This window comes from Coloeus monedula (assembly GCF_965178545.1).
Source record: "Coloeus monedula genome assembly, contig: HAP1_SCAFFOLD_167, whole genome shotgun sequence".
NCBI lineage: Eukaryota > Metazoa > Chordata > Aves > Passeriformes > Corvidae > Coloeus > Coloeus monedula.
The window spans coordinates 254,742-280,858 of NW_028120747.1; the positions used below are offsets into that span (position 1 = coordinate 254,742).

Sequence of the window (26,117 nt, forward strand, 5' to 3'; positions counted from 1 at the left end):
TGCCTCAGGAGCACTTTGGGCTGATGGAGTCCAGCCCCAGGACCGGCCCCTGTCCCCATTCCCATGTCCCCGCTGAAGCAGAGCAGAGCTGACTCCTCGCTGTCCATGGGCACAGCCCCTGCTCGTCACAGCAATGGGGCCAGATCCCAGCAGAGCTCCAGGCACGGGGCTGAGGGAAGGGCTCTGAGAAAAGGAAAACTGGGGGGCAGGGCCAGGAGAAAGGGCTTGGACATTGCTCAGCAAAGTCTCCCCTGACTCCTCACTGTCTCCTCCTTCAACAGCACTCCATGGCCAGAGGCTCAAAATGTGCAACAGCAGCTCCATCAGCCCCTTCCTCCTGCTGGCATTGGCAGACACGCGGCAGCTGCAGCTCCTGCACTTCTGCCTCTTCCTGGGCATCTCCCTGGCTGCCCTCCTGGGCAGCGGCCTCATCATCAGCGCCGGAGCCTGTGGCCAGCACCTGCACAGCCCCATGTTCTTCTTCCTGCTCAGCCTGGCCCTCACCGACCTGGGCTCCATCTGCACCACTGTCCCCAAGGCCATGCACAATTCCCTCTGGGGCACCAGCCACATCTCCTACTCAGCATGTGCTGCTCACGTGTTTTTCTTTCTCTTCTTCCTCTCAGCAGAGGATTTCCTCCTCACCATCATGTGCTACGAGCGCTACGTGTCCATCTGCAGAGCCCTGCACTACGGGACCCTCCTGGGCAGCAGAGCTTGTGCCCACATGGCAGCAGCTGCCTGGGCCAGTGCCTTTCTCTACGCTCTCCTGCACATGGCCAATACATTTTCCCTGCCCCTGGGCCAGGGCAATGCCCTGGGCCAGTTCTTCTGTGAAATCCCACACATCCTCAAGCTCTCCTGCTCACACTGCCACCTCAGGGAACTTGGGCTCATCACTGTCAGTGCCTGTTTGGTGTTTGTCTGTTTTGTGTTCATTGTTTTCTCCTATGTGCAGATCTTCAGGGCTGTGCTGAGGATCCCCTCTGAGCAGGGCCGGCACAAAGCCTTTTCCACGTGCCTCCCTCACCTGGCCATGCTCTCTCTGTTCCTCAGCACTGTTATGTTTGCCCACCTGAAGCCCCCCTCCATCTCCTCCCATCCCTGGATGTGGCCCTGTCAGTTCTGTACTCGGTGGTGCCTCCAGCCCTGAACCCCCTCATCTACAGCCTGAGGAACCAGGAGCTCAGGGATGCCCTGAGGAAAGTGAGGACTGGATACTTTTCACAAGTTAAAATCTTTCTATTTCCTTCTGCCATGCGAGGAAAATGATGACTGGGATGCTTCTCAGAAGCAATAAACTCTCTCTTTTCTGCTCCAGAACCTTCAGAATGTAACTCTTTACAATCTTGGCCTCTTTTTCCTCTTTGTCCATATTTTCATTGGTGCTTTTTCTTATTCTTTTTCTGGTGTTATTCTGCTTTTTATAAAGTACTGTAGTACTACTCCTTGCATTTCTGCATGAACATCTACCTTTCTTTTGAAACACAAAGACTTTCAGGAGGCTTCTTCCCTGTGCATTTGAATCAAAACAAGGGGCTGCCCTGACCTTTGTGTCCAAGGTTTGTTCCTCAGCCCTTCTCTGGCTCTGCAGGGGCAGTGCCTGTGGGCAGAGCTGGAGGGAAGAGACTCCCAGCACAGCAGCACGGCCAGGGACAATGGCCCAGCCTCTTCCCACCTCTGCTCTTCCCAGCTCCACACTCCCTTTCCCAGCCCTTCTGAGGGTGCAAGGCCAGAGTGCTCGGGCAGCTCGGTCACTGTCCTGCTGCGTGTCCGTGCTGTGAGCACAGGCAGGGACAGGCCACGGGCACTGCTGGGACACAGCCGGGCTCCAGCACAGCAGCTCCATCAGCAAAGGGCATCTCCTGGGGGCAGGGCAGGAAGGCTTCGCTCTCCTCCAGAGCTGCTGTCAGGAATGTGCCCCAGGAATGCCCTGGCAAAGCAAACCCCAGTGCCCAGGGGCAGGGGGGAGTGTGCAGGGGGGGCAGGCAGCAGTGTCCTGGCACTGCCAGAGCTCCTGGGATGGACCTGAGGGAGCAGCAGAGCAGGGCCTGGGCTGTGCCTTTGTTCCGGGCACAGCCTGGGAAGGTGCCCAGGGCAAGTGTCCCACACCAGCCCCTGCCACCAGCAATCCCAGCACTGGCCTCTGCCCTCCCCTGCAGGAGGTTGTTTGTCCCTGCACGGAGGGACACCAAGTGACCAGGCCAGCAGTCTGTGTTTGCTGTGTCCTGAGGAGCCTTCAGCAGTGCATCGAGTGGGTGTGGGGAGATGAACCCGAGTGAGCACAAACACCATCAGCAGCACTCGGGGCTGGCACAATTCCAGGGGCACAAACTGTGCCCTGAGGCCACTTCACTGCCAGAGTAATGTCCTCTGGGAAAGCACCTGAATTCTTTGCTGGGCTGTGCTGAGAACTGCATGGAGACAAACGTCCAGGGCAGGGAGGCTCCAGGGAAAGTGCTCAGGACAGCCAAGGGCTGCACAGAGAGACACCGGAGTGGTGGGTCTGTGGGGAGAAATCACAGCTGCCTCCCTTGGGAATCGCCCCCAGGACCTGGACAGGCTGTGCTGTGTTCTGGGCACTGACCTGGAACCGAGGGATGTGGAAAAGGCCTCTGGTTTCAGGGATGTTGGGAAGGCTGGGCAGGCACTGGCATTTGTCCCTCAGGGATTCCATGAGGGTCCTGCCAAGATGAGCTCTGCTCCTCCTTGGAGCCCTTCATGGGCACAGAGGGCTGAGAGACCTTTCCAGGACAGGCTCAGGCCAAGGATCCCTTGAGTCTCTCAGCCCCCTGTCGGTGCCTGCTGGAATTCAATCCCCCTCCCCATCCCGCAGCAGCCCCGCATTTCCCTCCTCCAGCCTTGCTCTCCAGCACAGCCACGGGGGCTCTTCGGGCTCTCGGCTTTTCCTGCAGCCACCGAGGCCAGCTGAGCTCTGCCTTCCCCACACTCAGCCCTGCCCAGCGCAGGCAATGCCCAGAAATTCCCTGTGTGTCCCTGGCCTCGCTGTCAGCCCCGGCAGCGGCTCCGTGGCCCCTCTGTGCCCCGCTGCCCCAGCCATGGTGCCCCAGCCCCTGTGCAGGCCCAGCCCAGGACAGGAGCGCTGCGGGTGGGAACGGCCCCTGGGCCCTGCTGCCCACAGCAGCCTTGGGGCTCTGCGCTGTTGAGCTTTGGACGGGGTACCCTTCCTTCCCGGACCAGGGTGAGAGAGCAGAGGAGGCTGCTGTTCTGCTGAGTTCTGTATTTCATAGTCTCACAGCTTTCTTGAAGGCAGAGTTCAAAGGGGGTTACATGATAAAGGCAAGCAGCAACAGCAACAACAGGCAAAAACAGCTTCTTCTTCTTCTTCTATATGCTCTATATGCTTTATATGCTCTATATGCTCTATACTCTATATTTTTTCTTGCCGAAGTGTGGATTATATTTGTTAATTGACCAATAAGAGTAACACACGATTCCAGTTTTCCTTTTCTTAACCTATCCTGGTCTAATTCTAACAGTCGTAAGCCTCACACCAGTGTTACACAGGTATTACACAGATTTGCGGATGCAGTTTCTATCAGCTCTTATTGTTTACGTGAACGCTCTATCTAAAAAATGTGAACAGTGTCATTCTATCCATGTCTAAAGTAAAGAATTCTGTGAAAAGGTAACACTGCTGCAGTAAGAACTGTGTTTAAGGTCTCTGCTGCAGCTTTTCAATGTTTAAGGCACTTAGCATATATTTCTACTAAAGGTTAAAAAATCTGTATTTCTATTTCACTTTGGTGTGACTTCATGTATCTCAGCTTGTCCAAAGGTTTTAATTCAACCCCTGTGCTTTGGCTTCCCTCTGGGCCTGAGTCCAGAGGAGCTTTCACTTCAACAAAACAGAACACTTACAAGAAAAGTAAATGGAGTGGGAACTCATGAGAGATTGAATTTTCTCTGATTCAACTCAAGGATTGATGCCATAGACTTCTGAGTGGAAGAATAATTAATTCATTCTCCTTAAGACAATAAATCAAGAGAATAAATTAGACTTTTGTATCAGGTATGAGTGAATAGATTGCATCCAACACAAGTTTTTCCTGTAGGATTTTTATTTTATTTTTTTATTTTCTCAGGAGATTGTATCAAGGCAGAAGAATTAAATTCAAGATATTTGTAGCAAAGAGATCTCTGCTGAGCTGATTGTTCCAAATAAACATATCCCTTACCCCATATTTCCATGACTGGAAATTTTTCTAATTTTGGACTCTAGTATATTGTACTGTATGTGTATTCAGAATACTTTGCAACAGTTAAATTTGCTTAAATTTCATTTCAGACATTTACTTAATTTTAAGAATTTGCCTCATTTCAGCCATCTTAAAAAGTATTTTCACACTTTTATTTTTTTTGTCTGTTACCTTTTCAGTGAGGAGGATCATCATTTGGGTTTTCTCTTGGTACCTCACTAATGCACTCTGAGAGCCATGTTCTGTGTTATTAATGTAGTAGTGATCCGGGGTTCATGGATGGCTACTGCAGGAAACTTGATGGCCAGTAGTGAAAACAGCAAAAATAATGATGAGAGGAGCCACAGACATTCTGCTGTCTGAGAACTGTGAACTGCCAAAATCAAAAAGGTCAGTGCTCTTCTGGTTCAGAATGCCCTTCAGTTGGAGCTGGAACATACTTTGGGCTAAGAGCCTGAGCACAAGAGGCTGTAGCACCTATTTTGTTCAGCAGTTCCCTATTGCCCTACTCCATACTCCACTGCATTCCAGCATGTGATTTGCTGAGCTGTAGACTGTCCCTGAGTGGTGTGATTGCCTGGAATGCTTGAAAATTTGGCTTCACATTCCTCAGTTTCTTTTCAGCATTTTCTCTGTTGCCCTCGTTGCCTCACACCAGCCCCTGTTTTACTTCTAGATGGAGAACAAGGTTACAAACTACAACTTCTCTTCCTATGTCCTTAGAGGGGTTCTCACCTGTAATAATAAATGAAATAGGTTTCATTCCTTTTGATTCCTCCTGGTATGATGCAAAGAAAGGAAAGGTAGCTGGAACTATGGCTTTTTGGGGTGGCTGTTATACCAGAGCCCTGGATCTGTATTAGGGATATTCGTGTTGGCCAGACTGTCTCAGCAGAAAGAGGGAGGAGTGCAATATTAATGTCAGGAGCTCATCCCTGTCCGTGATTTATTAAAAGAAGCCTAGCTTCATGTCTTAGGCCCTGAATGAAATACCTGCAGTTTGGCTGCCTGAGTTTGTATCTATGGATCCCACTTCTGTGCAATGTCTGAAGGCCAGGGAACTGCCTTTGTTACCTCTCCTACTGGCACTGCTACAGGAGAAGGAAAGAAATCCAACTAATTTTGAATCATCTAACGTGTCCCTTTTGGATACAGAATTCACTGAGAGCCATAAATACAGTGCGTGGCTTTAATAAAGCACAAACGTGAATTTTAAACCACACCTGGCATTGATGTTGCTTGGACTGAATGTGTGCACAGCCCAATGTTTCTCCTCATTGTCCCTGTTATGAATTTCTGCCATTTTTCCTCTTCATTCCTGTCTGAACAAAAGCAGACTTTGTGCCACTGAGTTGAGAACGTTATAAATAAGGTATGTAATTCGTGCTATTATGTATAAAATTGGAGTGTAATCAGACCCTACAGAGACCGAGTTTCAAAATCCCTTCAGCAGCCCGGCTGAGAGAAAAATTTCACAACACTAAAAGAAGTTCTCTCACAATAAGTGAGGATTCCACCCAGGTGGGGTTAGATCTTATCACCGGGACATTTGCACCATAACGACTTGATTGCCACCTTCTGATATCTACATCTCATCTGATAAGGAATCGGACATCCCGGGAACTAAAAATAACTGTTCCAGGAAGCAGAGATGGCCCATTCATCAGCAGAAATGGCCCACTCATCACCCAGGATGGACAATTCCTGGGATCCAGGAAAGGCTTTGCGCAGCCCAACTCTGGGACAAGAAAACTTCATGAATATGCTAAAATGACGAGAAGAATAGAATTAATTCGGACTCTGCCCAAAAAATGCATAAGAAGGGACCAGCCAAAGCAGCATCCGTGAACTTGGGAGGTCTGGTGCGACAGAGATCAGATCTATGCGTGTTCACCCAGCTCCGACCCCGGGCTCGGAGCTGCTTTTCTCCATCGTGGCTTTTAAAACCGATATTTCGGTAGCATAATAAATGTCATTTCTTTATAAATTTTGATTGGGCAATTTTGTTTATCTTAAGAACATCCTTCTCAGGCATCAGGAAATTGCCCCATCTCTTTGTTCACCGTCTCGAGTGCTTTTCTCACTCAGAGAGGATGGTAACACCACAGGGATTTGTGTACTGACTCTGAGCAGCAAGCTTTGGCCCTGGTGAAGCTGAAGGACCATAAGGCAAGGCAGGAATTTGTTAAGAAGTTCTCACTAATCCCTGGATTTGAAGGAATGATGGAATAAATGGCAAACCTTTTGCTTCAGGCACTGGAGCAGATGATTTTTCTAACAAATAATATTGGTTTGAGCGTTACTGAGCTCATTCACCTTGTGAGGGATTTTTTCTTTAAAAAAACATTGATTTCTTTGTACCTTAACTGCACAGCTTTTGAACAGCTGGGTGCTTTTGTGTTCCTTCTCCCGTTTATGACGTCAGTGTGCTTTTTACTGCATATCCAAGAACAGCTTTTAATTTTTCTCATTTTTAGCTTCACTTCCTAGTTTTTACAGTTAAGTGCATTTTTTATGTTGTAGGTCACCTGTCACATTTCCCTCGGGCAGTATCTGTACACTGCAAGTGATTCAACCTCTCTCTTTCTGTTTCATCTCATGCTAATGGCTGGGAGATGTTATCTGGGTTAGCCAGGCTAAGGAACATCCTGTTCTTGCTTGATCTTCTTGAGCTGAGAACCTTCTGGCTATCTCACTGCTCCTTGGAGTATTATGTTGCTCTGGGTTCTGCAGATAGTTATCTGAGGTGGGAACTGGCCAGATGAGTTGCTGCCCTTTGTAAATGGCTCTGTTTAAATTTCTGTGCTATCTTGGACACCGCTTAAGGTGTTGGGTCCCTCTTGCCTCAGGTGCTGTAAATGGGAAGATGAGAAATTCCTTCCCATCACTGATCAAAGTCCTGGCCAATCTCAGTATCAGGGGAGATCTGTAATGTGATGAATTTCCTTTGCTGCAGTATCTGTGCCAGGCTTTTCTCCCTTGTGTTTGATCGTTTATAACATACACAGATACATGTTTTACTTAGGGAAAATCTGGGAGCATGGTGTGTTCATAGCTACTCGGTAACATATTTTCAGTATATATAACACGTGAATGGAAAAGGGGAAGTGCAGCACAATGAGTGTGTTTTGGGTATCTCCTGCAGATGTTGAATCTGGCCATAAGAAGAGATTTCTAAGAAAGTTTTATTAATGAAGGTTGCATCATTGCTTTTTTTATGCTTGCAGCTGCTCAGAGGGAAGGAAAGTCCCACGTCTCTCTTACACTTGTTGAAACACAGCATGATTTGTTGGTGTATATAAATTTAAGCTAGCTATTTCTCATTTGACTTCATTTTGCTTTGTGCCAAGGTCCTCTGGAGTAACTGAAACAAAAGTAAAATGCCTGTTCTGATGGAATGATTGAATAAAATGTAAAAGGATAGCAACAGTCAAATTAGATCCCCTTGCTGCTCATTGCCAGGAAGAGCTGGTTCATTAAACCAAAGCAGGATGGAAGTGATGAGCCATGTGCTTGCTTAAAGGATTCCTCCCTTGAGAGGGTGATGGTGTCACCTGGATCCTTGAGATCATCATCTGCTGCTTGCTGACTGCCTCTGAGGAACAAGCCTCAATGTCATCTTACCTGTCTGTGACCCATCGGCCTCGGGAAACAGCTGCTTTCTCTCATGCTGCACTGGTTTGGAAAGGAAGGAAGAGGCAGGAAAATTGTGACTTTCACCTGTGTGAGTGCTTTGGTGGGAACAAGATTGTGTCTTTCTATGTAAGAAAGTGTGTGTGTGTCTCTCTTAAAAAGCCTGGTGCTTGTTATCTTTGCTAAGCAATTGCAAAGAACCAATGAAATAGAGAGACAGTGTTGTGGTGGATATTAACTTTTAATGAGCTTACAGAATAGAGCCTTTCATAATCGGAATTCCTTAGCTCTACAGAGATAATGAAAATAAGAATGTAGTGAAGTTGCTATATACACTAGCAGATGATTTCCAAACACTGAAACCCAAAGGATTTAAAATTTATTCTGCTAAGAAATTGCTTGGGACATGCAACTCTTGGACAGGAACTACATTTCATACTAAGTAGACATCATCTGGTTATGTTGAAATGTAAAGACTCAATTGGGGTCTTGCAGAAAGCAGTGGTAGAAGTACTGTTGGCTTTGCTAAACGCAGACCTGGGGCAGTGGGAACTATCCTGGTGCTGGGAGACAACAAGGTCTGCATGGAGGCGGGGGTGGGGGAAATCACGGGTAGGGCTTGGCCCCAGTATTTTCAGAACTATAAAGGACTTGGAATGGCCTGGGAAATTCTGTTCCGGGTAGAGCTGATGATGGGATGGGTCAGCATTTAGGAAATGCTGATTAAATGAAGGGCACGCAGGGAGTTGAAGACATTGTGTTAAGGTGAGGAACAAGACCGGGACACCGCGCTGGGGCCCCGCGCACTTTTCCAGCCCGGCCGCCCCCACGGGCCGGGCCCCGCGGCTCCCGCTGCCGCCCCCCAGCACGGGGCTGTGTCCCAGACCCCACGGTCCAGCCCGAGGGTTGGGGGCGGCAGCGGAGCTGCTGGACGGAGCTTCCAGCCCCGCCAGCCGCAGCTCCAATCCCTTGGGCCGTGACGCCGGGGACGGGTGTCCGTCGGCACTCGGGGTCTGTCAGCTTTTGCAATGCAGAGGGAGAAACTGAGTCCCAAGGGGTGTCGGTTTCCATCAATCGCTATTTCTCCTCTCTTTTCCATGATGGATTTCACAGCGCTTCCTTTCGCCCCAGAGATTTGGAAAACAAAATTCCCGGCTGCCCCGGATCCCTGCAGCTCTCCACAGCTCCAGCCTCGTCCCTCCTCTCCGTTTCCTTCTCTCCAGTCTCTCCCGCCTGGCCCTGCCGGCTCGGAGGAAGGAGATTCCCCCGGCACCCCCTGCCTCCTCCTCCTGTCCCGTGGGGCGCAGTTGGTGCTTCTGGAGCCGCCTGCCCAGGGCACAGCGCGGCTGCTTTGGGGCTGTGGGCAGCGCCCGGCGCTGGGCATGGGGCGTGTGGGGGCAGCTGGGGCCGCACTGGTGGCACTGGTGGTGCTGGGAGCCCCCCGGCCGCGGGCGAGGAGCTCTGGGGTGAGGGGGGGGGGGGAAAGGGAGACCCGTTTTAAAGAGGGGGAGAGCAGTGAAAAGGGGATCGGACTCCCCAGACTGAGTGGGAGAGGGAACTGAGAGCCCCAAACCAGGTACGTGGGACACGGAGGCTTTGGGGGAGGATGAGAAAGGAGAGGGGGATATCGGAGAGAGGGAGGAAAAAGGGAGTGGGACCCTTCCCCTTCGTGGGGTCCGTTGGTGGATGAGGATTGGGGGATGATGGGAAAAGGGTGGAGGAGGGGAAAGATGGGGGGTGGGACCTCCAGAGGAGTGGGAGGGGTTCTGGAGAAGCCCAAAGTTGCCATCATTGCAGGGGACTGATCTCCTGTGGGAAGAGCTTTGGCCGGAGCACGGAGCTGATCTCCCAGCACAGGATCCAAGTGGGGGAGAAGTCCTGTGTCTGCCCAAGCTTTGCCCAGAGGTGCCATCTCAGAGGAGAGAGACCCTACAGGGGCCAGGAGGGCAGGAAAAGCTTTCATAGGAGCTCCAGCCTCCCCAGACACCAGGGGATCCACACTGGGGAGCCCCTATGGATGCCCAGACTCTGGGAAGGGCTTCACCGTGAGCCCCAAGCCCCTGGAACACCTGGAGGAGCCACCTGGAGGAGGGTCCCTACAAGTTCTCGGCTGCAGGAAGAGCCCCAAGGAGCCCAGGTCCCTCCAGAACCACCACCTGAAGCAGAAGGTGGTGACAACTCTCCATCCCAGGGCCCTGGGAACACTCTGGGGTCTCCGGGCTGACCTCTCCCAACAAGAACTCACAGCAGCCCTCGTCCTGCCCCTAAAATCCCTTGGGATCTCCCATCAGTCTCTGCATTCCCTGCTCCCCTCTCCATCCTGACATGAGACCAGAGGGGTGGAAGTCCCCACCCAGGGTGACCACAACACCAAGTTTTTATCTCCACCCACCAATTTTGCATCTTTTCCCTTGGCCAGGTTACCCCAGGGGTTGGGAGCAGCCCAGAGCCCTGCACTGCCCATCCCGACCTGTCCTGGCTCCATTCCCATTCCTCCCGTGGGATGTGAGGGGCTTGGGGAACAGGGGAGGAGGGATGGAAGACAAGAAGGGGGGAAGAAGAAGCAGGAGAAAGGATGGAGAGAGGAGGAGCAGGAGGTGGGATTAGGGAGAAGGAGGAGGACGGATGAAGAAAGACGAGAAGAAGGTGGAGGAAGAGGAGGGAGCTCGTGGGTCCAGCGGTCCCAGAATTTGCAGGCCCCTCACCCCAAGGAGCATCGATCCCCCCATCCCACAGGTGATGGGGAGGGGGAGCTTGGCCCAAATATCCTGGGGAGTCCCTGGGCCGGAGTTTGTGGGGGGGATGTCACAACCCATTCCGTGATGTCACAACCAATCAGTGATGTCATAGTCTGCTTTATGATGTCAGACTTCTGCCCTGTGATATCACCGCCTTATCTGCGATGTCACAGCTCAGTCTGCGATGTCACATAGCAACCCTGTGATGTCATAGCCACTCTGTGATGTCACACCACCTGTGATGTCACAGTCCTCTCTGTGATGTCACACAGCTGCTCTGTGATGTCACAGCTGACTCTCTGATGTCATACAGCCACCCTGTGATGTTACAACGCACTCTGTTGTCGCGATAGAGGGGAAACCCAGACGCTCAATATGAGTGATCAGCTGGAATCCGATTTATTGATTGTACCAGAACTCCTTATATACTAACAATAATAGGCTTTATGCATATTTGTAACGGCGCATTCTAAGTGGTTCACGTCGACTAAGCTGATTCTAAACCCCTCCTTAGACCCCCTTTCGTGGTCAGCAGTTCTGCCTTTTTCCCTGGCCTTCTAACCACAGATGTCCATTGTTTTGCTGCCAAAACCTAACCTTGCTGGCTCTGCAAATAAACCCATAGTTCAGCAGTAAGGCTCAATGGTGGTTCAGTTACTGAGCAAGATACATGTAATATTCTGTAACTTCAGTTGTTACACAGGATGTGTGGTGCATTGTCTTATGAGACCTTGCTCAGCTGGCTGCAAGGGTCTATGTGCCCGTTCTCACGTAGCCAGCTTCTCAGATCAGTAAGCTGCAAAGAATCTGTATATCCCGAATCTATATGTCCCTTTTCACGTAACCAATCTCTCACACCACCCCATTCCTCCCAAACTTCATCCCACCCCAACAATGCCACCCCCACCCATCCCATTCCATCCCCATCCCATCCCATCCCAGCCCTCCTGGACACCAATTCCCCTTCTGTGCTTCCTGACTCCCCACAGCTGGGCCTTGGGGCTGACGGATCGAGCCATTTGGGGCTGCCATCGACACACTGGGGCTGGCATTGAGTTGATTGCAGGCACCCGCTCAATCCCTCCATCCCAAATGGGAGCTTGGAACCTCTCCTCAGGCCTTGCTGTGCCCATGGGCTCACCTCAAGTCCCAAAATGAGAGCCAGGGCCCCACAGCCCATTCAGAACCTCTCAACATTGCCACAAACAGCAGCATCCTTCCCAAAATGGGCTCCCCACATCCCTGACAATAGGTCCCCCTTCCAAGCACCAGAGACCCCCTCTCACAACCCCTCCCGAAGCACTGGGGGCACCCCAAAATTGCCTCAGGAACGGGACATACCCTGACATCCCTTCAGGAATGTGGGATACCCCAGAACCCACTGAGGAACGGGGTCCCCCCGGCCTCATCATGTGCAGCCTTCAGCTGTCTCAGGCAGAGCCCATCCCGCCCTCAGCAGCCCCAGCCCAGCCCAGCCCAGCCCTCCTGGGCAGGAAGCCCCAATGGCCGAGCCGGCCTGGGACACTTGCAGGGATGCGGGGGCAGCCGCAGCTTCTGGGGCCAGCCTGGGCCAGGCCCTGAGCGCCCTGCCAGGGAACCATTGCTGCCCCACATCCCATCTCAGCCTGCCCTCGGGCAGCGGGAAGCCGTTCCCTGGGGCCCGGCCCCGCAGGCCCTTGGCAAGAGTCTCTCTCAGCCAGCAATTGCTGCTCCTCCCTGCTGCGGGGCCCAAGCTGCAAGTTGATTTTCTGCCGCTGGCCCCGGCCCAGCCCCGAGCCAGGGCCAGGACCTTGCCCTGGAGCTCTGCGGGCGCTGCCTTTGTGCGGCCGCAGCGCAGCGGCCGCAGCTCGGAGCTGCCCTTTGTGTCCCCGCCGGCAGCTGCCAGAGCTGGCGGGGCCGGGCCAGGGCCGGGCCAGCCCCGGCCTTCCCGGCTCTGGGACACAGCGGCGGCAGCCCCAGCCTTCCAGCCCTGCACACGCTCCCACACAAGCCTCCAGAGCCGCGGCCACGCAACGCAACTGACCGGCCGCTGACCCCCCAGCCTGGCCTGATGGCCATTCCTCTGCCCACACCTCGGCCAAGCTCCCCTTGGCCACCTCCTGAGCCACAGTGCCACGGACAAGTGGCACATACAGCTACACAGCTCTGCCCACAGCTGGCAGGGAACGTTCCTTCAACAGAAAAACCACCAAGAAAAAGAGAACTGCCCCCAGCAGAGCTGTTCCCTCCTGCAGTAGTTACACCTGCACACCCACAGCGCCTGAGACTGCAAGCAATGAGCATTCCCTGGGCACATGTGCAGCCCAAGCAGCTCGAGGACAGCCTTGCAGCAGGACTGCTCTCAGCTGAGCCAAAAAGGCCCCTCTGGCAGCTGCAGGGCCATTGCAAAGGGCAAGGGCCAGAGCCTGGGCCCACGGCGGAGGAAAGGGCTCTCAATTCCCCTGCCCTGCCACCTCAACCCTGTTCCCAGGCTGCTTCCAACACAGGATTGCTCTGCAGGACTGCGGAAAGCTGAGAGGCAGCTCTGGCTTCTCCACTTCTCCTGTGCTAAAGCTGCCTGGCAGAAGAAATGGAGGGACAGCTGTGGTGGCACAATCCCTGCCGGCCCAGGGCACAGCGCTGGGAAGGTCTTTCCGTGCCGAGGCTTTGCTGCGGCCAAGGAAAGCTCCTGGCTCAGGGTCACCTTTCCTGCTGGGCCAGAGCCCCCGAGTGGCCCAGCAGCAGCAGAGAATTCCAGCACAGCCCCGGCACGGGCAGGGCGGCCCTGGGCGGGCTGCGGGAGCCGGCAGCGCCTGAGCTCAGAGCAGCTGAGCCCGGGGGCTCTTGGCCAAGGCCGAGGCCCAGCGAGCATTTCTCAGCTCGCAGGGCGGCCTGGAAAGGTGCTGGGGGGGATCATTCACCCCCCAGGGCGGTCCCAGTGGCTCCCAGGATTTCCATGTCCGTGCTCCCAGCACTGCTCCCAGCCCTGATCCGTGGGGATGGCAATGTCCCGCTCCCTTCCCGGGGCAGGCTCACACCTGAGCCAGGTGTGCAGGGCAGGACCTTGCCCTGAGCCCAAGCCCTGTCCCCCCTGCAGGATCTGCTTCCCATCGGCCTCTTCCTCCTGCGGCCCCAAGCCCAGCTCGGTGCTGAACGAAGGGCGCTGGGCCGGGGTCATCCCCCGGCGGGGGCTGCGCACCCCCTCTGCCCCCTCCCCAAATTCCCTCCCGGGGCAGCAGGGGCTGGCTCAGGAGCCCTGTGGGCAGGGAAAAGGGGGTGACACCGGCATGGGGGAGGTCACACACGCTCTGGGGGGACACACACGGCCCCTGGGGACCCCCCTCACCTTCTCCTGCAGCGCCAGGAGGATGAACCCCAACATGGAGCCGCCAGCCCTGGCAGCATCTTGGGGTGTGGGGTCTGGTGGCAGCTTTGGGGTCTGGGAGAGAGGTCACATCTGCCCTAAAACCCCCTCCCAGCCCCACAGCCACTCCCAGACCCCTCAAATCACCCCACAGCTCCCGGCCAGGAACCCCCCCAACCACTCCCTGCATCATAAATGACCCCAAGAACCACAAAATTCTCTCCAAGACACACAGCCCTGCCAAGATCACTTAAACTCTCTCAGAGACCACTCCAAAAGCCCCTCCAAGCACCACAAATGCCCTCAAGAGACACAAAAGCCCAGCCCAGTCCCCCAAGGAGCCCCCCTGATCCCCTCCCACCCTTTATGGCACCAACCAGGACAGGCTGGGGGACAGGAACATCCACGGCCAGGAGCAGCTCAGGCACTTCAGCAGCGATTTGGGCACTTTGAGGGCCACACCCCAAAGGGGGAGACCCAGGACAGGAATTTCGACAGACAACCAGAATTCCTGGAGAACAGACGGGCTCAGGTGGACATGTTCTGCCCCCACAACTATGAGACTGTGGCCCCGTCTGCCCAACCCATGGCATCACAACACCCAAATTCTCCCAAATATTCCCCTGAACCAACCCCAAATTCACCCCCAAATCTTGCTAAAATGGTGCCACTTTAGATACCTTTGTTTAATTTCTTTATTTCTACCCCAATTATGGTTGTTGTGATGGGATGAAGGAGGAAAGTGTTTAGGTTGAAAAAGACCTCCAAGATCATCCAGGGTTGCTGGGTGGCACAAAAAGAAACAATTGGACAGAGCAGGTGAGAATTTTTATGCTGTGAAGTCAGTACAAGAGCTCTTCCCAATGAATTTCCGATTTCAATCAGAGTCCCGATGGATGTTCCTGCCCCTGCATTCACCCAGGTGCCTACGGGGATCCAGGAGAACGTGGAGAGCACCAGCCAGGGCTCTTCCCAACCTGGATCACAGGGAATGTGGGTCACCAGGGCTCTGCCAAACGTGGCTCCTCTGATGGGAGATGGAGTTGGAGCAGAGGACAAAGCTCTTCCCGCAGTCGGGGCACTCGCAGGGCTTCCCTTAGCGGTGCCTCCGTTGGTGTCTGGTCAAGGTAGAGCTCTGTGAGAAGCTCTTCCCACACTGGGGACACTCGTAGGGCCTCTCCCCGGTGTGGATGCGCCGGTGCTTGATGAGGTCAGAGTTGTACCTAAAGCCCTTCCTGCAGTCGGGGCAGCGGAAGGGCCTCTCATCCGTGTGAATCTGCTGGTGCAGGAGGAGATGGGAGCTGGTGTGAAACCTCTTCCCACACTCCCCACACTCGTAGGGCCTCTCCCCGGTGTGGATCATCTGGTGGCGGATCAGGCTGGAGCTGTCTCTGAAGCTCTTCCCACACTCCCCACACTCGTAGGGCCTCTCCCCGGTGTGGATCATCTGGTGGCGGATCAGGTGGGAGCTCCGGCTGAAGCTCTTCCCACATTCCCCACACGTGTGGGGCTTCTCCCCATTGTGAAGCTGCTCATGAACCACCAGCTCTGACCTCTGGCTGCATCTCCGGCCGCCTTCCCCGCACAGGGTGGGTCTTTCCTCCTCAGAGCACCCTGGGCTGCGTTTGCAGCCCCTCCTCCTGCGGGATCTCCGGGGCTTTTCCTCCCCATTGGATTCCTGCGCCGTGGAGCCGCTCAAAACGGCCTCTTCCACCAGGTTCTGCCGCGGGGATTTGTCCTCCCTGGGCTCCGTGCTCAGCTCCTTGTCTGGGGAGGAAGGACAAGGAGAGGATGGGATTTGCCTCCGTGCCAAAGGGAAGGGGAAGGAGATCCCCCCAGTCCGTCCCCGGCAGGACGGCGTCGGCAGCGGGGTTGTCCTGCAGCCGGGGGCGATGCTGGGCTGGGAGATGGAGCAGGAGAGAGGGGAAAGGGGCACTGACTTCCTCCTCACCTGCCTGGGGCTCCCGGGGCATCTTCCTCTTCCTCACAGCCTCCTCCTTCATCTGGCCAAGGGCTGGGAATGGGAAATCCTGGTTTGGGGAGAAACTAGGGATGAGTGTCCTGGGTTGGGGCTTCCTACTGCTCAAGTCCATCTCTAGATGTCACCGGTGTCCATAAAAACCAACAAAAAATTGACAGTGACTCCAGAAGAATCCTCCAGGAGTTCCCCCTTTCCAGTCTCCTCACTTTGGGTTCTGGGGGTCCCCCTTGTCAGGGCTGCTGGGGGTCCCGTGAGTCCTGGGGATCCCCCTCTCCGGGGTCCTGCTTAGGGATGCTGGGGGTTTCAGGGGTCCCACAGGTCCCTTTTTTCCTGATTCTGCTTTGGCTCCCAGAGGTCCCAGGGTCTCCCTCTTCAGCCTCCCTCCACTCCAGGCACTTGAGGCTCCCCTCTCTCCTCACCCCCCCTTTCAGGGACGAGGGGTCCCAGCCCCACCTCATCTCCAGGCCCCCCCACCCCTCCAGGCTCTTTGGGGTCCCCCAGCTCTGGTATCATCCCTCTCTGCTCTCCCCACTCCAGGGGTCCCGTGTTCCAGCCCCCAGCTCTCCTGGGGATCCCCAAAGCCAATGTCCCACCCTGCAAGTACCGGGTGATCCTCACATGGACCCCCAAGACTGCCAAGGGGCAATTATGGCTCAGCTTTGGAGTCCTGCAAGACCCACATATCCCCTCTGGCACAAAAAATCCCTCCCAGGGACATGCAAGGACATCTGGGGCTCGATTCCAGAATCTGCAAGCTCCAAACACCCCTTCAAAAAAACCCCTCCTGCTGACCCCCCGATAGATTTGGGGTGAGCTCCCCCTCCCCGCTCACCTGCAGGATGGGGGGGAAGATGCTACCGGGGCTGGGGGTGCTGCGGACACAGTGGGTGGGCGGTGGAACCTCGTGGTTCTCCAGCTCCTCCTCCTCCTCTCTCCCTCCTCTCCCTCCCGCTCCTCCTCCACTCCCACCCTGCCCCCCCTTTCCCACCCCCTCTGCCCCACGGCTGCCGCAGCACCGGCTGCTGTGTGGGGGGAGCCCCGATCAGCCCCAGGCATGGACAGGGGGGTTGGGGACCCCCCCAGTGCGGATCCCTCCCTTCCCCAGAGCCCCAGGGAATCGCTCCAGGGCTCAGGTGCTGGGGGACAGGGCTGGACCTCCATGGAACCGCTCTTCTTCTGCCCCAACTCCACCTTTCCCTCCCCTCTCCTCCCCTTTCTCAGCATTCCCCCAATCCACAGCCCCATTCCAGCTCAATTTGGGTGTCCCAGCCCCCTCCCGCTTTGTTTGGGGCTCCCAGGCCCCTCTCGAGCCCCTCCCCTTCTGCACCTTCCCCATCCCCAATCCCCACCTCCCCTCCCCCGGCCTTGGTTTTGGGGGTTCCAGGCCCCTCCTGCTCACTTTGGGGGTTCCATTCCCCATTTCGCTCAATTTGGGGTCCCAGACCCGCCCCCCTTCTCACCGCTCACCCCGCGGCCGAGGGGGCTCCCAGCACCACCAGTGCCACCAGTGCGGCCCCAGCTGCCCCCACACACCCCATGCCCAGCGCCGGGCGCTGCCCACAGCCCCAAAGCAGCCGCGCTGTGCCCTGGGGGGTCCCCAGAGCGGCCCCGCCCCGCACGGCACTGGGAGCACCAGTCCGGACCAGTGCGGAGCGCGGGCGGGCGGCATCAGCCGTGCCCGGGCAGGGCCGGGCCCCGCGGGGCTCCCGCCCGCACTCGGCCCCCGCCGGGACAGCGCGGGGGGGCCCGGCCTGGCCGCCCCCACCTCCCCCTCCCCAAATTCCGCTCCGGGGGGCGCTGGCGGCGGGGGGGGCTCAGCTGGGGCCAGAGCTGCCGGAGCCACGTGTCCCCCGCTGCCGGCACCACCCCCCCAGGATTAGGGGTGCCCCAAAACTCCCTCCGAGCTGCCGGATACCCCGCACGCCCCTCAGGAGTGGGGTCCCCCCGGCCTCATCATCCCCAACCTTCGGCTGCCTCAGCCCAGGCCCCATCCCGCCCATCCCCCTCCGCCACACTTCATCCCACCCCCCAATCCACATCCCACCCTTCCCGGGCCCCATCCCGCCCCATCCCATTTCTCCCGGCAGCCGCCACCGGGACCCCAAAAACCCCGCGTGCCGGGGGCTCCCCAATATCCCCCAAGGGGCATTTGCGACTCACATTTGGAGCCCTGCAAGATCCAAACATCCGCCTCCCCCCCCGCCCCACCAAACCCCCTTCCCCCAGGAACCAACAAAGATATTTGGGGCTTGGTGCTGGAGTCCTCCAAGCTCCAAAAATCCCCTCTCCCAAAAATAACCCCAGTGACCACCCAAGATATTTGGGGCGAGCTGTCCCTACCCGGTCACCTGCGGGATGGGGGGAGCCGAGAGCTGCGGACACAGAGAGCGATGGATGCACGTGGAGGCTCCTCTTCCTGCCTCCTCTGTCCTGCCTCTTCCTCCCGCTCCTCCCCTTTTATCTCTCCTCTTCCTCCCGCCCCTCCCCTTTTATCTCTCCTCTTCCTCCCGCCCCTCCCCTTTTATCTCTCCTCTTCCTGCCGCTCCTGCTCCTCCATCCGCCCTCCCCCCTCGCTCTTCCTCGTCCTCTCCTGCCCCTCCCCCCCTCCTCCCGTTGTTTGTGGCTCCCATCCCGGCTTTGTCTGGCATCAGCCCTGGGGCCGTCCCGTGCTCAGCAGCAGCAGCAGCAGCAGCATCCTGTGCTCTGGCAGCACTCGCTGCTCCTTAGGGAAGGCTTTGGCATTTCTGCCGGGCACAGACACTGAAGCTCACCCCGACCTGCCCCGCTCCCATTGCTGTCCCCTGGGCGCTGGGCAGCTGCTGTGCCAGGGCAGCCAGAGACACAAAGGAAGCCAAGTCCAGCCCAGCTGCCCGGGCTGATGCAGACGAGCCCCAGGGCCGAGGTCCTGCAGAGCCCCACGGAGCCCTGGGCTCCTCGCTGGGAACGGGCTGTGCTGCGGCTGCCACAGCGGCCACAGCGAGTCCTGGGGCTCCCCCGGCGCCGCTGCAGCAGCACCCAGGTTCCACCTCCTGTGCCAGGCCCTGGCCAGGGGCCATCAGATCCATGGGCTCCGTGCCGAGGGGGAGCACAACAACAGTGGATCGGATGCAGCCCCCAAGGACCTCGAGCAAATCGTGCAGGAACATCCAGACCTGGACCTGACGTTTGCAAAGCTGCAGCCGGCAGAGTTCTGTGGCGCAGGAGAGCCGGCACGGGGAGAGGAGACCTGCAGGGAGCTGCAGGAGAAACACCCTGAGCCTCAAAGGCTGCCACAGCCTGAATCTGTGCTGGGGAAAGTTCTTCCTGTCCGGGAAGAGATCCCGGGATGAGGCAAAAGCCAAGTTCATGGCTGGTGACACGATTGCCGTGCAGGGAGGGCAGAGGAGGGACTGCGGCGGAGACTGGGAGCCCGGGAAGGAGGGAGGGGTGGGGAAGGTGTTTCTTTAGGATTTGTTTTAGTTCTCCTTGTCCTGGTGTGATTGGTTTGGAAATAAATTCCATTAATTTCCCCAGCTTGGGTCTGTTGTGGCCCTGGCAGTGAGCAGTGAGTGAGCTCTCCCTGCCCCGATCCCAGCCCACGAGCCTTTCCTTCAGTGCTCTGTGTGCTGCAGCTGTGAGCAGAGTGCCAGAGCGGCTTTGGTGGCCCCGGGCACCCGGCCAGGGCCAGCCCAGCGCAGCGGTGCCTGCAATTCATTCCCTCGGCTGCAGCGCTGAGCGGCCGCAGGGCGGGTCCGGCTGCGCGGGCAGGCGGCTCCAGAAGCACCAACTGCGCCCCACGGGACAGGAGGAGGAGGCAGGGGGTGCCGGGGGAATCTCCTTCCTCCGAGCCGGCAGGGCCAGGCGGGAGAGACTGGAGAGAAGGAAACGGAGAGGAGGGACGAGGCTGGAGCTGTGGAGAGCTGCAGGGATGCCGGGGCAGCCGGGAATTTTGTTTTCCAAATCTCTGGGGCGAAAGGAAGCGCTGTGAAATCCGTCATGGAAAAGAGAGGAGAAATAGCGATTGATGGAAACCGACACCCCTTGGGACTCAGTTTCTCCCTCTGCATTGCAAAAGCTGACAGACCCCGAGCGCCGACGGACACCCGTCCCCGGCGTCACGGCCCAAGGGATCGGAGCCGCGGCTGGCGGGGCTGGAAGCTCCGTCCAGCAGCTCCGCTGCCGCCCCCAACCCTCGGGCTGGACCGTGGGGTCTGGGACACAGCCCCGTGCTGGGGGGCGGCAGCGGGAGCCGCGGGGCCCGGCCCGTGGGGGCGGCCGGGCTGGAAAAGTGCGCGGGGCCCCAGCGCGGTGTCCCGGTCTTGTTCCTCACCTTAACACAATGTCTTCAACTCCCTGCGTGCCCTTCATTTAATCAGCATTTCCTAAATGCTGACCCATCCCATCATCAGCTCTACCCGGAACAGAATTTCCCAGGCCATTCCAAGTCCTTTATAGTTCTGAAAATACTGGGGCCAAGCCCTACCCGTGATTTCCCCCACCCCCGCCTCCATGCAGACCTTGTTGTCTGCCAGCACCAGGATAGTTCCCACTGGCCCAGGTCTGCGTTTAGCAAAGCCAACAGTACTTCTACCACTGCTTTCTGCAAGACCCCAATTGAGTCTTTACATTTCAACATAACCAGATGATGTCTACTTAGCATGAAATGTAGTTCCTGTCCAAGAGTTGCATGTCCCAAGCAATTTCTTAGCAGAATAAATTTTAAATCCTTTGGGTTTCAGTGTTTGGAAATCATCTGCTAGTGTATATAGCAACTTCACTACATTCTTATTTTCATTATCTCTGTAGAGCTAAGGAATTCCAATTATGAAAGGCTCTATTCTGTAAGCTCATTAAAAGTTAATATCCACCACAACACTGTCTATTTTATTGGTTCTTTGCAATTGCTTAGCAAAGATAACAAGCACCAGGCTTTTAAAGAGAGAGACACACTTTCTTACATAGAAAGACACAATCTTGTTGCCACCAAAGCACTCACACAGGTGAAAGTCACAATTTTCCTGCCTCTTCCTTCCTTTCCAAACCAGTGCAGCATGAGAGAAAGCAGCTGTTTCCCGAGGCCGATGGGTCACAGACAGGTAAGATGACATTGAGGCTTGTTCCTCAGAGGCAGTCAGCAAGCAGCAGATGATGATCTCAAGGATCCAGGTGACACCATCACCCTCTCAAGGGAGGAATCCTTTAAGCAAGCACATTGCTCATCACTTCCATCCTGCTTTGGTTTAATGAACCAGCTCTTCCTGGCAATGAGCAGCAAGGGGATCTAATTTGACTGTTGCTATCCTTTTACATTTTATTCAATCATTCCATAAGAACAGGCATTTTACTTTTGTTTCAGTTACTCCAGAGGACCTTGGCACAAAGCAAAATGAAGTCAAATGAGAAATAGCTAGCTTAAATTTATATACACCAACAAATCATGCTGTGTTTCAACAAGTGTAAGAGAGACGTGGGACTTTCCTTCCCTCTGAGCAGCTGCAAGCATAAAAAAAGCAATGATGCAACGTTCATTAATAAAACTTTCTTAGAAATCTCTTCTTATGGCCAGATTCAACATCTGCAGGAGATACCCAAAACACACTCATTGTGCTGCACTTCCCCTTTTCCATTCACGTGTTATATATACTGAAAATATGTTACCGAGTAGCTATGAACACACCATGCTCCCAGATTTTCCCTAAGTAAAACATGTATCTGTGTATGTTATAAACGATCAAACACAAGGGAGAAAAGCCTGGCACAGATACTGCAGCAAAGGAAATTCATCACATTAAGATCTCCCCTGATACTGAGATTGGCCAGGACTTTGATCAGTGATGGGAAGGAATTTCTCATCTTCCCATTTACAGCACCTGAAGCAAGAAGGACCCAACACCTTAAGCGGTGTCCAAGATAGCACAGAAATTTAAATAGAGCCATTTACAAAGGGCAGCAACTCATCTGGCCAGTTCCCACCTCAGATAACTATCTGCAGAACCCAGAGCAACACAATACTCCAAGGAGCAGTGAGATAGCCAGAAGGTTCTCAGCTCAAGAAAATCAAGCAAGAACAGGATGTTCCTTAGCCTGGCTAACCCAGATAACATCTCCCAGCCATTAGCATGAGATGAAACAGAAAGAGAGAGGCTGAATCACTTGCAGTGTACAGATACTGCCCGAGGGAAATGTGACAGGTGACCTACAACATAAAAAATGCACTTAACTGTAAGAACTAGGAAGTGAAGCTAAAAATGAGAAAAATTAGAAGCTGTTCTTGGATATGCAGTAAAAAGCACACTGACATCATAAACGGGAGAAGGAAACACAAAAGCACCCAGCTGTTCAAAAGCTGTGCTATTAAGGTACAAAGAAATCAATGTTTTTTTAAAGAAAAAATCCCTCACAAGGTGAATGAGCTCAGTAACGCTCAAACCAATATTATTTGTTAGAAAAATCATCTGCTCCAGTGCCTGAAGCAAAAGGTTTGCCATTTATTCCATCATTCCTTCAAATCCAGGGATTAGTGAGAACTTCTTAACAAATTCCTGCCTTGCCTTATGGTCCTTCAGCTTCACCAGGGCCAAAGCTTGCTGCTCAGAGTCAGTACACGAATCCCTGTGGTGTTACCATCCTCTCTGAGTGAGAAAAGCACTCGAGACGGTGAACAAAGAGATGGGGCAATTTCCTGATGCCTGAGAAGGATGTTCTTAAGATAAACAAAATTGCCCAATCAAAATTTATAAAGAAATGACATTTATTATGCTACCGAAATATCGGTTTTAAAAGCCACGATGGAGAAAAGCAGCTCCGAGCCCGGGGTCGGAGCTGGGTGAACACGCATAGATCTGATCTCTGTCGCACCAGACCTCCCAAGTTCACGGATGCTGCTTTGGTTGGTCCCTTCTTATACATTTTTTGGGCAGAGTCCGAATTAATTCTATTCTTCTCGTCATTTTAGCATATTCATGAAGTTTTCTTGTCCCAGAGTTGGGCTGCACAAAGCCTTTCCTGGATCCCAGGAATTGTCCATCCTGGGTGATGAGTGGGCCATTTCTGCTGATGAATGGGCCATCTCTGCTTCCTGGAGCAGTTATTTTTAGTTCCCGGGATGTCCGATTCCTTATCAGATGAGATGTAGATATCAGAAGGTGGCAATCAAGTCGTTATGGTGCAAATGTCCCGGTGATAAGATCTAACCCCACCTGGGTGGAATCCTCACTTATTGTGAGAGAACTTCTTTTAGTGTTGTGAAATTTTTCTCTCAGCCAGGCTGCTGAAGGGATTTTGAAACTCGGTCTCTGTAGGGTCTGATTACACTCCAATTTTATACATAATAGCACGAATCACATACCTTATTTATAACGTTCTCAACTCAGTGGCACAAAGTCTGCTTTTGTTCAGACAGGAATGAAGAGGAAAAATGGCAGAAATTCATAACAGGGACGATGAGGAGAAACATGGGGCTGTGCACACATTCAGTCCAAGCAACATCAATGCCAGGTGTGGTTTAAAATTCACGTTTGTGCTTTATTAAAGCCACGCACTGTATTTATGGCTCTCAGTGAATTCTGTATCCAAAAGGGACACGTTAGATTATTCAAAATTAGTTGGATTTCTTTCCTTCTCCTGTAGCAGTGCCAGTAGGAGAGGTAACAAAGGCAGTTCCCTGGCCTTCAGACATTGCACAGAAGTGGGATCCATAGATACAAACTCAGGCAGCCAAACTGCAGGTATTTCATTCAGGGCCTAAGACATGAAGCTAGGCTTCTTTTAATAAATCACGGACAGGGATGAGCTCCTGACATTAATATTGCACTCCTCCCTCTTTCTGCTGAGACAGTCTGGCCAACACGAATATCCCTAATACAGATGCAGGGCTCTGGTATAACAGCCACCCCAAAAAGCCATAGTTCCAGCTACCTTTCCTTTCTTTGCATCATACCAGGAGGAATCAAAAGGAATGAAACCTATTTCATTTATTATTACAGGTGAGAGCCCCTCTAAGTACATAGGAAGAGAAGTTGTAGTTTGTAACCTTGTTCTCCATCTAGAAGTAAAACAGGGGCTGGTGTGAGGCAACGAGGGGAACAGAGAAAATGCTGAAAAGAAACTGAGGAATGTGAAGCCAAATTTTCAAGCATTCCAGGCAATCACACCACTCAGGGACAGTCTACAGCTCAGCAAATCACATGCTGGAATGCAGTGGAGTATGGAGTAGGGCAATAGGGAACTGCTGAACCAAATAGGTGCTACAGCCTCTTGTGCTCAGGCTCTTAGCCCAAAGTATGTTCCAGCTCCAACTGAAGGGCATTCTGAACCAGAAGAGCACTGACCTTTTTGATTTTGGCAGTTCACAGTTCTCAGACAGCAGAACGTCTGTGGCTCCTCTCATCATTATTTTTGCTGTTTTCACTACTGGCCATCAAGTTTCCTGCAGTAGCCATCCATGAACCCCGGATCACTACTACATTAATAACACAGAACATGGCTCTCAGAGTGCATTAGTGAGGTACCAAGAGAAAACCCCAATGATGATCCTCCTCACAGAAAAGGTAACAGACAAAAAAAATAAAAGTGTGAAAATACTTTTTAAAAGATGGCTGAAATGAGGCAAATTCTTAAAATTAAGTAAATGTCTGAAATGAAATTTAAGCAAATTTAACTGTTGCAAAGTATTCTGAATACACATACAGTACAATATACTAGAGTCCAGAATTAGAAAAATTTCCAGTCATGGAAATATGGGGTAAGGGATATGTTTATTTGGAACAATGAGTTCAGTAGAGGTCTCTTTGCTACAAATATCTTGAATTTAATTCTTCTGCCTTGATACAATCTCCTGAGAAAATAAAAAAATAAAATAAAAATCCTACAGGAAAAACTTGTGTTGGATGCAATCTCTTCACTCATACCTGATACAAAAGTCTAATTTATTCTCTTGATTTATTGTCTTAAGGAGAATGAATTAATTATTCTTCCACTCAGAAGTCTATGGCATCAATCCTTGAGTTGAATCAGAGAAAATTCAATCTCTCATGAGTTCCCACTCCATTTACTTTTCCTGTAAGTGTTCTGTTTTGTTGAAGTGAAAGCTCCTCTGGACTCAGGCCCAGAGGGAAGCCAAAGCACAGGGGTTGAATTAAAACCTTTGGACAAGCTGAGATACATGAAGTCACACCAAAGTGAAATAGAAATACAGATTTTTTAACCTTTAGTAGAAATATATGCTAAGTGCCTTAAACATTGAAAAGCTGCAGCAGAGACCTTAAACACAGATCTTACTGCAGCAGTGTTACCTTTTCACAGAATTCTTTACTTTAGACAAAATATGGATAGAATGACACTGTTCACATTTTTTTACATAGAGCGTTCACGTAAACAGTAAGAGCTGATAGAAACTGCATCCACAAATCTGTGTAATACCTGTGTAACACTGGTGTGAGGCTTACGACTGTTAGAATTAGACCAGGATCGGTTAAGAAAAGGAAAACTGGAATCGTGTGTTAATCTTATTGGTCAATTAACAAATCTAATCCACACTTCTGCAAGAAAAAATGTAGAGTCTAGAGCATATAGAGCATATAGAACATATAGAGCATATAGAGCATATAGAAGAAGAAGAAGAAGCTGTTTTTGCCTGTTGTTGCTGTTGCTGCTTGCCTTTATCATGTAACCCCCTTTGAACTCTGCCTTCAAGAAAGCTGTGAGACTATGAAATACAGAACTCAGCAGAACAGCAGCCTCCTCTGCTCTCTCACCCTGGTCCGGGAAGGAAGGGTACCCCGTCCAAAGCTCAACAGCGCAGAGCCCCAAGGCTGCTGTGGGCAGCAGGGCCCAGGGGCCGTTCCCACCCGCAGCGCTCCTGTCCTGGGCTGGGCCTGCACAGGGGCTGGGGCACCATGGCTGGGGCAGCGGGGCACAGAGGGGCCACGGAGCCGCTGCCGGGGCTGACAGCAAGGCCAGGGACACACAGGGAATTTCTGGGCATTGCCTGCGCTGGGCAGGGCTGAGTGTGGGGAAGGCAGAGCTCAGCTGGCCTCGGTGGCTGCAGGAAAAGCCGAGAGCCCGAAGAGCCCCCGTGGCTGTGCTGGAGAGCAAGGCTGGAGGAGGGAAATGCGGGGCTGCTGCGGGATGGGGAGGGGGATTGAATTCCAGCAGGCACCGACGGGGGGCTGAGAGACTCAAGGGCTCCTTGGCCTGAGCCTGTCCTGGAAAGGTCTCTCAGC

At 53.5% G+C, this 26,117-nt stretch overlaps 1 pseudogene across 1 annotated transcript; it reads left to right on the plus strand.

The window, feature by feature from the left end:
- Positions 1-304: 304 nt before the first annotated feature.
- Positions 305-1,206, plus strand: LOC309585728 (olfactory receptor 14J1-like; annotated as a pseudogene). Its single transcript has one exon. The product of its transcript is annotated as an olfactory receptor 14J1-like (transcript).
- The last annotated feature ends 24,911 nt before the right edge of the window (positions 1,207-26,117 follow it).